The sequence below is a fragment of the Filicampus tigris genome, chromosome 12 (assembly GCF_054856515.1).
Source record: "Filicampus tigris isolate MCC_2025a chromosome 12, RoL_Ftig_1.0, whole genome shotgun sequence".
In the NCBI taxonomy this organism is placed as follows: Eukaryota; Metazoa; Chordata; class Actinopteri; order Syngnathiformes; family Syngnathidae; genus Filicampus; species Filicampus tigris.
In genome coordinates this window covers 16446855-16459012 of record NC_141228.1, presented here as the reverse complement: position 1 = coordinate 16459012, position 12158 = coordinate 16446855, and the positions used below count along the sequence as shown (strand labels likewise).

General features: G+C 42.4%; 1 protein-coding gene across 2 annotated transcripts in view; it reads left to right on the top strand.

Moving 5' to 3' along the window:
* Positions 1–12158, top strand: part of tp63 (tumor protein p63) — a 54783-nt gene that overhangs the window by 1971 nt on the left and 40654 nt on the right. Inside the window, exon 1 of one of the 2 annotated variants that reach the window (XM_086047138.1) lies at positions 6722–6818. The exons of the other annotated variant lie outside the window; for it this stretch is intronic. The gene's annotated coding sequence lies outside the window, so the exon portion shown is untranslated. Of the gene's footprint in view, positions 1–6721; positions 6819–12158 lie in introns of those variants that run through there. 2 annotated transcript variants of the gene reach the window in all.

Sequence of the window (12158 nt, the reverse complement as noted above, 5' to 3'; positions counted from 1 at the left end):
GGTCAAACAATATAGAGTGAGAAGATTTTGCTAGTTGAGAACTTAAAGGCACGAGAGTTGCTACTGCAGTGGAGTTGCTATCGGAGCTGGAAAATGGAAATGCAGAAGAGTTACCAGTAGTGCGGACACTACTGATGCGCAAGAGTCGCTAGCACAGAAGGGAAACCCTGAGACTGAAGAGTTGCTCGTAGCGCGAGAAAAAGTTCATATATTATTATGAAAACCTGATGCGCTAGAGAAAAAAAACAAACAAGGGTAGATTCGAAATCTGAGCAAAAAAAAAATCCTCCAGGAAAGTAAACTTGCATCTCTGATTAAAAACATTTTGTAAACATTTGTTGACCAGTGTAAGTGGCTGCCGTGATTGTGGTGAACTTGCTGTCCCGGTGTGTACTTGTGCTTTTGTCAGTAACACATGGTTACTTTGTCAACGCCGATCCAAAGTGACTTTCCCAGCCAATGATTGCATTCCAGGCTGTGAAGGTAATTTGTTACCTGCGGCTACATCATCAACATCAATGTGTTCCTCACACCTCCCTCCGATTATTTTCCATGGGTACACTCCATCGGTTGGTGCTTTGTGGCAGGAAACAAGAATCCCAACAGACTAAACGTCTTTAATCACCATCCGGAATGACTTCATAAACAACTTGTTTAACTCATGCACTGCCACCTATTTTCAAAGCAGACCTCCCCATTTTTGGGTTTTAAAAAAAATTGCTGCTAGCCACACTGCTTCCTCTGGATTTTTCTACCCTCTAGCAACTCTTCTGCCTCTTGTTTTCCCGCTAGCAAGTCTCCCACCGTGTTTTCCACTTCTGCAAGTCTTCTTTCTGCCTCTTGAGTTGCCAAGCAAAACTTCCTTCATGTTTTCCGCACCACTAGAACTCTTTTTTTTTTTTTTTCATTTACCAACCTGGGCCATATGCTGCCCACTCTTGGTCAAGTTTTTCCACCAAATTTCAATACAATTCCGTATTATTACGTATAATTCCGTATTGTAACAGTAGCATTATGTGGAAACTAAGGTACGAGACCAAGGTTGGCGTAATTGATGACTAAGCGCGACTAAGGCGGGGTGGCCGTGAAGCGAAACGCTGCTCAGTGTTTATTGGACGTCCTCGACTGGGCTTTTGTGTTCGGGGCCAGCCAGCGGGAATTTAGGGTGTGTATCGGCCTACATAGTCAAGAGGCTCCGCGGATTTGACGCTTCTCCAAGTGGCCGCGTTCACCTAAAACGCCTCCAGACACAACACTGACAGCTGGGTGTTGGTGTGTGCGCGTACATGCCCGCGTGCACGTGTGTGTATATCTGCATGGATACCTGTGTCTGCGTGTGCACGCGCATGTGTGTGCACATTAGAATGTGCGCCTGCGCGTGTATCTGTGTGTGTAGGTGAGTATGCGGGTGTTCGCGTGTTTACCTGTGAGCGTAGGCGCTCGTGCGCATGTGTGCCGTGCGCATTTGTGCGTACGCGTCTCTGCGTGTGGGTGTACGTGTGTGCGTGATAAATAAAGCCACCGTGTATCACATACTTTGTCCCCCGCACACGTCGCGTCGTTCACACTTACTAAATCGACAACAAACGCGACCACGCCGACCGCAATGGTGGCGCCGCTAGCCCGTTAGCAACCAACGCTAACACCCTGACAGCTGGAAGGTGTTTACCAAACAAGCGAGCAAAATGGACTCCTCCCGCGAAAAGGGCTTTGCAGGTATTTGCGGCCGCTAGAATTCGTCTTATGCGACGCGCCTCCAGTATCCCGACGCGGGCGTCTGGCCCAGGCCGTTCCAGGTCGTCTCTCGCTTTCCCCTTCGCATTCCCACGTCTCGCATTCCCGACAAATTCCGCTACCGGATGAACCTTGACCGCCCGCAGAACCCTAGCAACCGCATCCCAGATGGCTGGACGGTGGCCAGTTTGTCATTTCTTGATTTACAGTACGATGGGTTGCACCGTTTGGATCTTTTTTTTTTTCTTACATCAAGTTGCTAGTGGAAAGGAAAACCACCGAGGCAGAAGAAATGATAGAATCAAAACCAGATATCAGAAAAGTCGCTAGTAGAAAAGGAAAGCAAAGGCACAATATTTGCTGGCAGAGCAGGATAAACATGGAGACAGAACCATTTAGCCCTTGGAAAAAAAAGTTGCTAGCGGAGCAGTTTAGTATGTAGAAGAGCTGCTATCAGAGTGGAAAACAAGGCACAAGAGCTGCCAGACGAGCAGGAAAACAGGCAAAGAGTTGCTAGTGGTTTAAGTAAAACAGGGAGGCGGAACAATTCAACTTAGAAAATGAAGAGTTGAGAGTAGCTTACTACAAATGTATCAGAACAGTTTAGTCCTTACAAAAAGGAGAGTTGCTAGCAGTGCAATAAAGTGTGAGGGCAAGTTGCTGGTAGAGTTCAAAGTGGAGTTGGAGTTGCTAGTGCGGAAGGAAAACATGGAGGTGGAACAGTTAAACCTTTAAGACAACGAAGAGTTGCTAGCAGAACAGTAATAAAGTATGTCGAAGAGATACTACCAGAACAGCAAATGCCATGAACAAAAAAAATGCTCAACCATAAACAGTTGGAAAAAGAAAAGTTAATGGCAGTGCAATAAAAAAAAAAAAGAGTTGCTAGCAAGAGTATGTCATGTTGTTTTTTTTCCCCTCAAGAGTTGCTCGCAACGCAACATCAAAGATTTGCACACATGCCTAAGAGGTTTTAGCATTTAATCAACCTGCACGTTCTATGTAATGATGCAATTCACTTTCCCGCCATCAGGGGGACGCAACTGTTTTCTACATACCACAGGGGGTAATTCAACACCACTTCATAAATCTGACTTCAAAAGTCTTAAAAATGCTGCAAAAAGAGTGTTTCATTTTATCTGTGTTAATAAATAATCCTGCTACCTCCATGCTCACTGTTAACATGTTCCATACTCATTTTACATATCGTCGCTGTCCTGTGAAAAGCACTTATCTCCAATTTTGGGAACTTTTTTTAATTTTCACTGTGATGACTGCGATGTCTGTAATGCGGAAATATGATTCATGTAAAAATAAGAAAATGAAAAAAAAATGGAGATACGTGTTTTTCACATGACAGCTATGTTATATTAAAATGTAACACCTCTTAAATTACATATACAGTGCCTTTAAAATAGATGATAAGTATCAGTTAAAACTACTACCGTAAATTATGCTGATTACAATTAATTTAAATAAAACTAACCAACACATTAATATAATTTAATTTTCAAAACTGTTAAACAATTAGTAACGGTTGTTTAGCAGAACATCATTTCTGGAAGTTAACTACATGTTATGTCGTTAACAAAACGGTCATTACTTAATTCTTGGAAAAATGTTATGTATTTTTCCATTTTGAATAAGACATATTTTAAAATAAATTATTCAAAACATTTCAACATTGTTTATTCAACTGGCCCAAAAAACTCCATACATTATGAAATGAAAGAGTCAATACTTTCATTTCGCAATTGAAGTAATTGATGGATCATGTCATTCATTATTTCTGTGTTTGTCATTGTTTTGAATGATTCAAATTTCCTATACAAGTAATTGATTTTTAGTTTTGGCATCAGCGGTTTGAATGATGGATGGATGGAAGGATGGATAGCTTTACTGTATTGTTTCTTTCATTTTACAAAGAAGCTAAGTGTCTCTAGTCAACAACTTGGCTGGATGCAGTGGATGTACAGTCCAGTGCATGCAGGAGGACAGGGACATCTGGTGAAACCGGAGCAGCACAGCTGTCACCCGTCTCGCTCTCAAATGTTCCCTCTGCCAACGTACAACATGCCAGCCATATCCACGTTGCATATTTGCCAGCTAGCGGGAGGGAGGTCGGAGGGTTGCTGCTGCTGCTGCTGCTGCTGGGTAGAGAGAGAGGGAGAGTGCCCACGAGCACCGCGCCCCGGCCAAAGGTCAGAATGCTAAGAGGTGGGTTGACTGGTTAAAGGGGGGGGGGGGGGACATCTTAACCTTACACCTAAAACATCAACTCGTTGCGAGCAAACTGGCCCTGTTGAGTTGAATTTCAATTCCGTATTTAATCTCCTATTTAGTGTTTTTGTAATTATTTTGTTTATTTCATGCCACTTTATTGATAAATAGTTTTTATTTATTCATACCATTATATTTATATATTTAATAGAATTTGCAATTGAATTTTTAAAAAAATGTTTGCTCTAGTTAATACTATTTTTCTGATCAATTTAAAGGTACAGTGTGTAGAATTCAGTGCCTTCTAGTGGTGAACTAATAGAATGCAGCAACATAAGGTCAAAGCGCCTGCATTTTGAAGCCTATCACCAATTTCTTAAGCAGAGATGCAAGCAAAATGTTATCACAAATGACTTTTAGTATTCCTACACGCGAGTGCATTGCGCTGGTAACACATGCTGTAGTCATTGATCCAGTAAATTTGTGATCAAGTGATTTGTTTCCTTCGGGTATTTATAGCAGAATGATTGCGTGAAACATGGCAGCCTTCTGTAATATAATTAGCGATTACTAGACCTCTGATTATATAAAAAAAAATATATGTATGTACGTTGATGTGATAGAACAAAGTTGTTGGCATATTATTGAAATTGACCGTGCGGTTTTAAAATGAATCAACATTGAAAAATCAAAACATTCTACACTGTCCCTTTTTTAAGTTTTTTTTTCCCCACAGAATTTTAAATCATTTCATCAAACATAATATTTTTGTAAATGTATGGCTTTTTATTCAACAGTGCTGCCGCCAACGTATTGAACATCTCCACGAAAAATACCTTAATCACTTGGCATCAACGAGATACATTTAATTCCCCGCTTTTATCCCGAAAATTGTCCCCAACATGCTTCTATTGGTCACACGGCATAAACATTCCAGTGGCTCTGATGTGCCACTTGTTCATGTGCAATGTGATTTAAAGCAGGCCCTCCGACCGGGCCTTTGGACTCGTGTTCCATTTGGATGGCTGCAATCTATTCAGCAGCTCCTTCTCACGTTGTTTTGATAACTCTGACGACGTGTTGTTTTGAAAAGGCCTCACTCGATGAAAGATTGCTTTCTTTTCTTTACCCGATGACTCTGTGTGTGCGCCTGTGTTATGTTCCTCACATAACATGGAGGTAAAATGCGGCATACTGGGAACAAAAGAGAAAAAAAAAAAAATCCACTCAGCTCACGTGTTGTACCCAGCACGTTGTTTCAACACGGCATGTCCTTAAAAAGGACGAAGCTGCCTTTTAGCGAGGCGTTTATGGCTGTGTTGGCACGTTGCCGCCTCGCAGGGAACCCTAAGCCGACTTTGAATGGTCGGCGTGGTCCTACGTAGAGGGAGAGAAACAAAAACAGTTTACCGACGCATTCCAGACCTGGAGATTAGCCGGAGGGGAGGCGTTTAGGGGTTAAGGCTAAAAGGTAGGGCTAAGGTTAAGGGGAAGAACGTTTAGGATTTCGGTTTAGGGGGAAGCTTAAGGGGCGGGAGGGAGTTTATGGCGTAAGATTTGGGACTATACATGTAAGTACGTTTAAGGGTTAGGAGTGTGTTTCAGATATAAGATTCAGCAATCCAAGAGAAGATTGGCCGTAAGGGATAGAAGTAAATTGGAGGGGTAAGGTTCAGGGTCAGAAGTACAGTTGAAAGGTGAGGTGAAGGGTGCAGAAATTTAATTCAATTGCTAAATGAATTGTGAGGGGGATAGTTTGGATTTAGGGCTAAGGGGTCAGGGATTGAAGTAAATTTTCAAGTGTTAGGGATTAGGGGTTTGGTCTGTCATAAGGGTCAGCGTGAGAAGCAGGTTTGAGGATTGAGGTACAGTTTAGAGGTGGACTTTATAAGCCATTAAAGATGTTACAGATTGGGAGTTTGGTTCGAGGAGAGAAATCAGTTTGACTATGGGGAAATTTTAGGGTTCGACTTCATGGGCGTGAGAGAGGCGTACGTTTAAGGTGTTAAAGTGTATGACTTTGTCTCGCGGAAGTGTTCGGGGACGGAAGCAAGTTCAAGGGGAAGAGGTTAAGATTTGCAATGAAGGTTCAAGAACAGAAGTCAGTTCTTGGTGTGAAGAGGATAGAGTTTGGTGTAGGGGCAAGGCTTTGGTTAGAACTAACTGACCGTGTTAAGAGTTAAGGGGAAGGAGTGAGTTAGTCTCAGGAGGTCAGGTTCAGGAAGTTAGGGATAAGGTTAAGGTTCACGGATAGAAGTAAGTTCAAGGTCCTTAGGGTTAAGTATTCAGTTTAGGGAGCAAGTTAAGGTGCTAGAGGTCGAAGGGATTCGGTTTCGAAGTACAGTTCGGGGATTAAAGTACTTTGAAATGATTAGAGGTAGGCCTGACAGTGGTTTGGGTTCAGTGTTAAAATTGAATTTAAGGTGTTAAGCATGAGGGTTTCTTCTTAAGGCTCAGGTTCAGAGGTAGGTGATAAGTTGAGTTAGAAGAAGAAAGATTGGCAAGGCTGTTTTTGCTCCTTTTGTCTGGCGTGTGTTGCAACACTTTCTCGGTGACTGTGAAGCGTCAGGTCGGGGTGGGGCCCAAAGGGAGCAATTTTGCGTGCCTGCAGATTATATGGAAAAACCGACCGATGACACATTCATCACATTTTCCGCCCTTCACGCGCACGAAACAAAACATAAAACAGGTGGGAATAACGAGCGACGCTAAGTGGTCATTATGTGCCACCGGATCCTTTTCATTGGTGGCCTCCCATCACGAGTGAAAGTTCAGAGGTTTGTCATCGAGTCCATCCCGAGATCATTTGGAATGACTCGGTGGATGTGAGTGGCTGTCAGGAGGACGCATAGTTGACATGATTGGTGAGTGTGCGCTATGGAGAGCAGGATCCGCGGGCCAACCCCCGGGGGCTCCACAAAGCAGTCCGGCAAGCTTCTTAGTTGCTCTGAAGATTTGTCTCTCCTACTCCCACTTGTTTAATAACCACGTCTTGTGTTACAAAAGGCAAAACAACAGCGCAGCATTTGTACCCCAGGGCATCCTTAAACCTTAATCACCCTCCCAAATGTGAATCAGTCACGCTTATTAAGTTTGGGTACACATGCGTCTCCTCCTTATTGGTCGGACGCAACCTAGAGACAAATGCGGAGGCGGAAGGTTGTTTGCATATTGAATCTACTTTTTTTTTTCCGCCTTCTGTACTGCTTTGTAATTGAATTGTTTGATAAGTGGAATGAATTGTTTTGAATTTAGAGTGAATAAAACAGTGTTGTCATTGGATTGATATTTTTTTTTTTTTTTTTTTTAAATTGGAGTGAATCGTTTTGAAATTGAAGTGACTCATAATCGAAGGACAGCGAGTTATAATTGGAGTGAACGAAATATGTTCGTTTTAAAACAGGCGTGAATGTTATTGCGTTGTAATTTGAGTGAATCGTATTATAACTGCAACGACTCATAATGGGAGTGAATGGTGTTATAATTGGGGTGAATCGTATTGAATTTGGAATGAATCGTGCTGCATTGTACGTGAATCCAACAATACTGCCGTATCGTTATATCCTGTTTTGAAGCGTTCGCCATAGCAAGCAAGGTACTGCTGATAATTGTTAGGCGTCCTCTTGGTCCCATGATGTCTCGTGATGTGAAAATGTGAAAGTATATTGAAGAGGACTATTTCAATTTGAAAAAATGAATTAATCATTGCACCAGGAAATGTATTAGTCCACTGATCGAGCAGCAACCATTCCTCGCCATGCTTCATCCCGCCTTGCGTGGCAGCCCGCCGCGACACGGTTGTACGGCTTTAAGTAAGACGAGATGAGCGGAAACGGCGGCCCGACAACACAGTGCCCGGACAAATGAACAGTTGCGCCGGTCCGATCCCCGAAGCTTGTCGCCGACAGATTGACGTGTGACGTTACGCCGCAGGAAGCCGGCTCTCTACCTGACACGGCTAACATTCCGCCGCGGGATCAGCTTTCGCATGCGCTCATAGCAATGTCAATTCTCTAAAGCCTGCCAATTAGTGGGCTGACATCACCCGGCGGGCATGAATAGGCCTGGCCAAAGCGCAACTAAACACTCGGGAAATATAAACAAAAGTCAAGGTCATTACAAAATGGTGATTGTGAGTAAATGGAGACTGGCCAATCACAGCGCAGTACAGAAGACAAGTCTGACATTTGACTTAAATGATACATTTTACAATATTTTTTTTTAACATTTCCATATTTTTGCCCTTATAAATGGGAATCTTGTGCATGGCTATTTTAGTCGTATCACCTTTTTTTTTTTCATATCGCATCATTTTGAATCATATACCATCGAATTGGATTGCATCCTATCAAACCGTATCTTGAAGTGTATCATATCGTAATTGGAGCGATCGCATCGTAGTTGAAGTGAATTGTATCGCATTGTTATTGGAGTGAATGAAATGGTATCGTAATTGGAATCATATCATCTGTGTGGTTAAAGTTCATTTTATCATAATTGGAGCGAGTATTGTAATTACAGTGAATTGTGTCGTATCATCCTTGGAATGGAGTGAACATTTTTTAACGTGCATGAAAACAGAGCATCCGATCATAATTTCAATCCAAACTCTGATCGGATTAAAGGAAATGTGTCCATGTAAACGTAGCCACTGTATTGTATTTGAAGTGAATCGTATTTTATTGTAATTTAAGTAAATCATATCACATCGTTATAGAAGTTAATCACGTGAGAGTAAATCATATCGGAATTGGAACAAATCATAACTGCAGTGAATTATATCGTAATTAAAGTGAATCTCATCGGAATTGGAGCGAGTCATGAAATCGTAGCGTGAATGAACGACATCGGAATTTCATCGTGATTGAAATGAATCTTATTACATTTGGACTGAAATGTATGATATGGCAACTTAAATGAATCAGAGTGCCACTGGAGTGAATCGTGTCATAATTGAGGTGCATTTGATCAATTACAGCGTACAGCTTGACATTAACATCTACCCGGTCTCATAATTGGTACATGTTATAGTGTTCATTATTTGTGTACAGTAGACAAATACAGCGGTTCTCTGGATTTGCCTGGTTTTAGTTTGGGATTTTTTTTTAAAAAAAATGTTGACGTCACCATCCGCTCCGTGTTTAGTGATGTCTCTGTTTGTTGTATTTCTGTCTTTCCGCCATGCCTTTTTTATACCCGCGCATCCATCTTCTCACCAGCGACCCTGCTGAATGCTTCTCTTTCGTCCCAAGCGTCCTGCAACATGGACAGCATGTTTTATTTTTAAAGTATGTATCCAGTGACAAAGGACACTTGAACTTCCCCTCGCTTGGATTACACGCGGCCCAATGTAAGCTCATGCGCGGCGGGCTAACGTGTCGGCATTGCGTTGTCGCGCCCTCGGCGAGAAATGCTTTTTAATAGGTCCGGGGGGCGCGCCAATGGCACCCGTCGCCCGGGGGGCTGTTGCCGGGATACTGCCGGCCGCCGTTGTGCCAAACACCGCTCCGCGACTTTTGCGTCATGCGCTATCTTTCTGAGAGTTTCGAGCGCAGAACGATCGGGTTACCGCGTAGAAGTGCTGAAGCGGGTCGCGGCAGCCAGCTGCTCACTCCGTGTAAAGTATCGTCACCCTTGTCCGAATTCTTGGTCGTTTCCCCCCGCCAAGCGACGTCAGATTAGGGATTAGCGGCAAGAGAGGATTTAAACAAAGTTAGCATTAGCTTGGGTTCTAAATTCCAGCGCAAACTGGTATTTGTCTGTACATATATGTATTTCATATAAATGGTGGTGCATGACAAGGAACCTTGATTTATTTTTTCAATACTCCGGCTGCGTTGCACTGTTTGAAGATATACTTTACAAGTGCTTGTTTTTCACCCATCGGGAAGCTCTCTGGTTTTCATGTTGGTTAAATCCCGAATTGGTACCAATGTAGTCTTTACAGGCAGGGGCGGAGCTACGTTGAGGCCAGGGCTGGTCACTCTCTGGCCACCCCCTTGGCTACCAGCACATCTAGAGGAAGATTTTCAAATCTCCCATTTTCACATGGATGCAGTATGCTTCGATCACGTCATACTTTGCCACAATACTTTTTTTTTATAGTGTGTATATTGAATAATGGGTCTACACGTCGCGCTCATACATAGTTATTTGAACATATGTAAAGAGCACATATGTAAAGAGGAGCGTTGTTTTTTTGTTTGTGTTTTTATTGGGGATATATGCCAGTATGTGTGTATATATATATATATATATATATATATATATATATATATATATATATATATATATATATTGATGAATAACGTACTTGTGTATTAACATGATCATGTTTTTTATGTTGTGTTTATATGTTCAATAAATCAATCAATCGGTGTTGGGTACACCCCTAACGATAATATGTCAAACTTATATGACTACATGTTTTCAGTCTACCACAAAATTGGCCAATACTTTTTGAGAGGAGTGCAGCCAATGTGCCGACAGACAATTGCTGGTGATGAATGTGCATACGCGGGCAAAAATCACTATCCTGCTAGCGGGTCTGTGACCATTCTTTTTAATTTTATTTTTTTGGGGGACTGGCGTAACTGTAAGCCATGTTCCGTGTCATTAAGACCGCGCAAAGTAATTACGGTGACAAAACAAAACAAAGAACAGCGGCTTAAAACAGGTTCAGTGATGTATTTTAACGGTTTGACTAACCTGACTAACATTCCTCATTCCTCACATTTGGCAGCGGCTGGAGGAAATCGGGGATTGTGTTTACCCAGAAATATGATCAGTGTCCTTGGAAAGAGAAAGGATAAAAACAAAACCAAATCCAGTTCTGCTTGTTTGCAGGGGAGCAAGTTTTAAGTTTACAGTTTGATGTTTTTGTTTCATTTGCACGGCTTGATGCCTGGCAGCACAATGACCTGCTGGGTAGCACATCCGCCTCACACAGACGACGGTGGACTAGTACAGAAAACGGACGGCTGGATGGTCTTTAAGGCCGTTAGCATTGGTAGCATATGTATTTTTCGTTCCAAATTAAAGTGCCAGCACATTGTCATAAATGTGTCTTATTTTTAATACCATGTACTTTCTTAAATCCATGACAAATGGTTAGTCAGGAACATCCTCGTACACAAACAAAAAACGTTGTTCCCAATGAAGCAAACGACTCCTCCTTTGAATGATCGGACTCTGACTCATCATCTTTTCCCGCCACAGGCAACGTTCATTTTCCCAAACGCGAGGGCAACATAATATCACGTGGAAGAGTTGCAGCGTGACAAAATAAAAGTGCATGACACCGTGGGAAATGGGCATGTGGAAAACAAACAAAAACAATATGTATCGTAATTGTCGAGCAGTTTGAAAAAGTGTGTCACGCATAACTTGAGAGTCAAACATCATTTCACTTGCGAAAAAACGTGAATTATTCTTATTGATATTAAAGGTCATCTGTCTTATTACTTAGAAAAGGCGCCGACCACATCTTATACATTGTAACTGGAGTAAATCGGTTCGTAATTGAAGTGAATCGTATCGTGACTGAAGTGAATCAATCCCCATATGAATAACAATGCTGAGGTTTTAACAGGACTTCATTTTATGAGTAACGATGCTGAGCTTTACATCTTTACACCATTATCACTTTTAAACTGATTTCTGTTGTATGGAAAACATAACACGCTGTTATTTTTTTTTTTTACATTCGCAAGCTGGAGACAGACCGAAATACGCACAAAATGAATGCATGGAAACGTCGGTATGTCCACCTCACATATTTTAGTTCAGACCTCATTAGTGCGCCAAATAGTCACCATTGTTGAGCTTAGCCTTGCTTTTAGAGTATTCCCAGCGAGAATATCGCGTGGGCTGATTCGGCGGAACAATGCCGGGTTGCCAGGCAGTTTTAGCATATAGGCCGTTAATTATCAGCGCTGCATCGGACACTGATGCTTTTGACTCATGTGGATTTCCCCTGCATTAGTCACCCGGTGGAATATACACACACTCATGCGCTCAAGTATGTCCATATAACCCCCCCCCCCCGACCCACACACACACATACAGTATACCGTGCGAGAGTGACGTTCCGCAATGACTGACAGCCGTCGCTTTGCTTCCGTCAGCTGCCGGGCCAACTGCTATGTAAACACGCGTGAGTGGGTTATATCGCGGCAGTGGCGGGACAGTGAACACCGATTAAG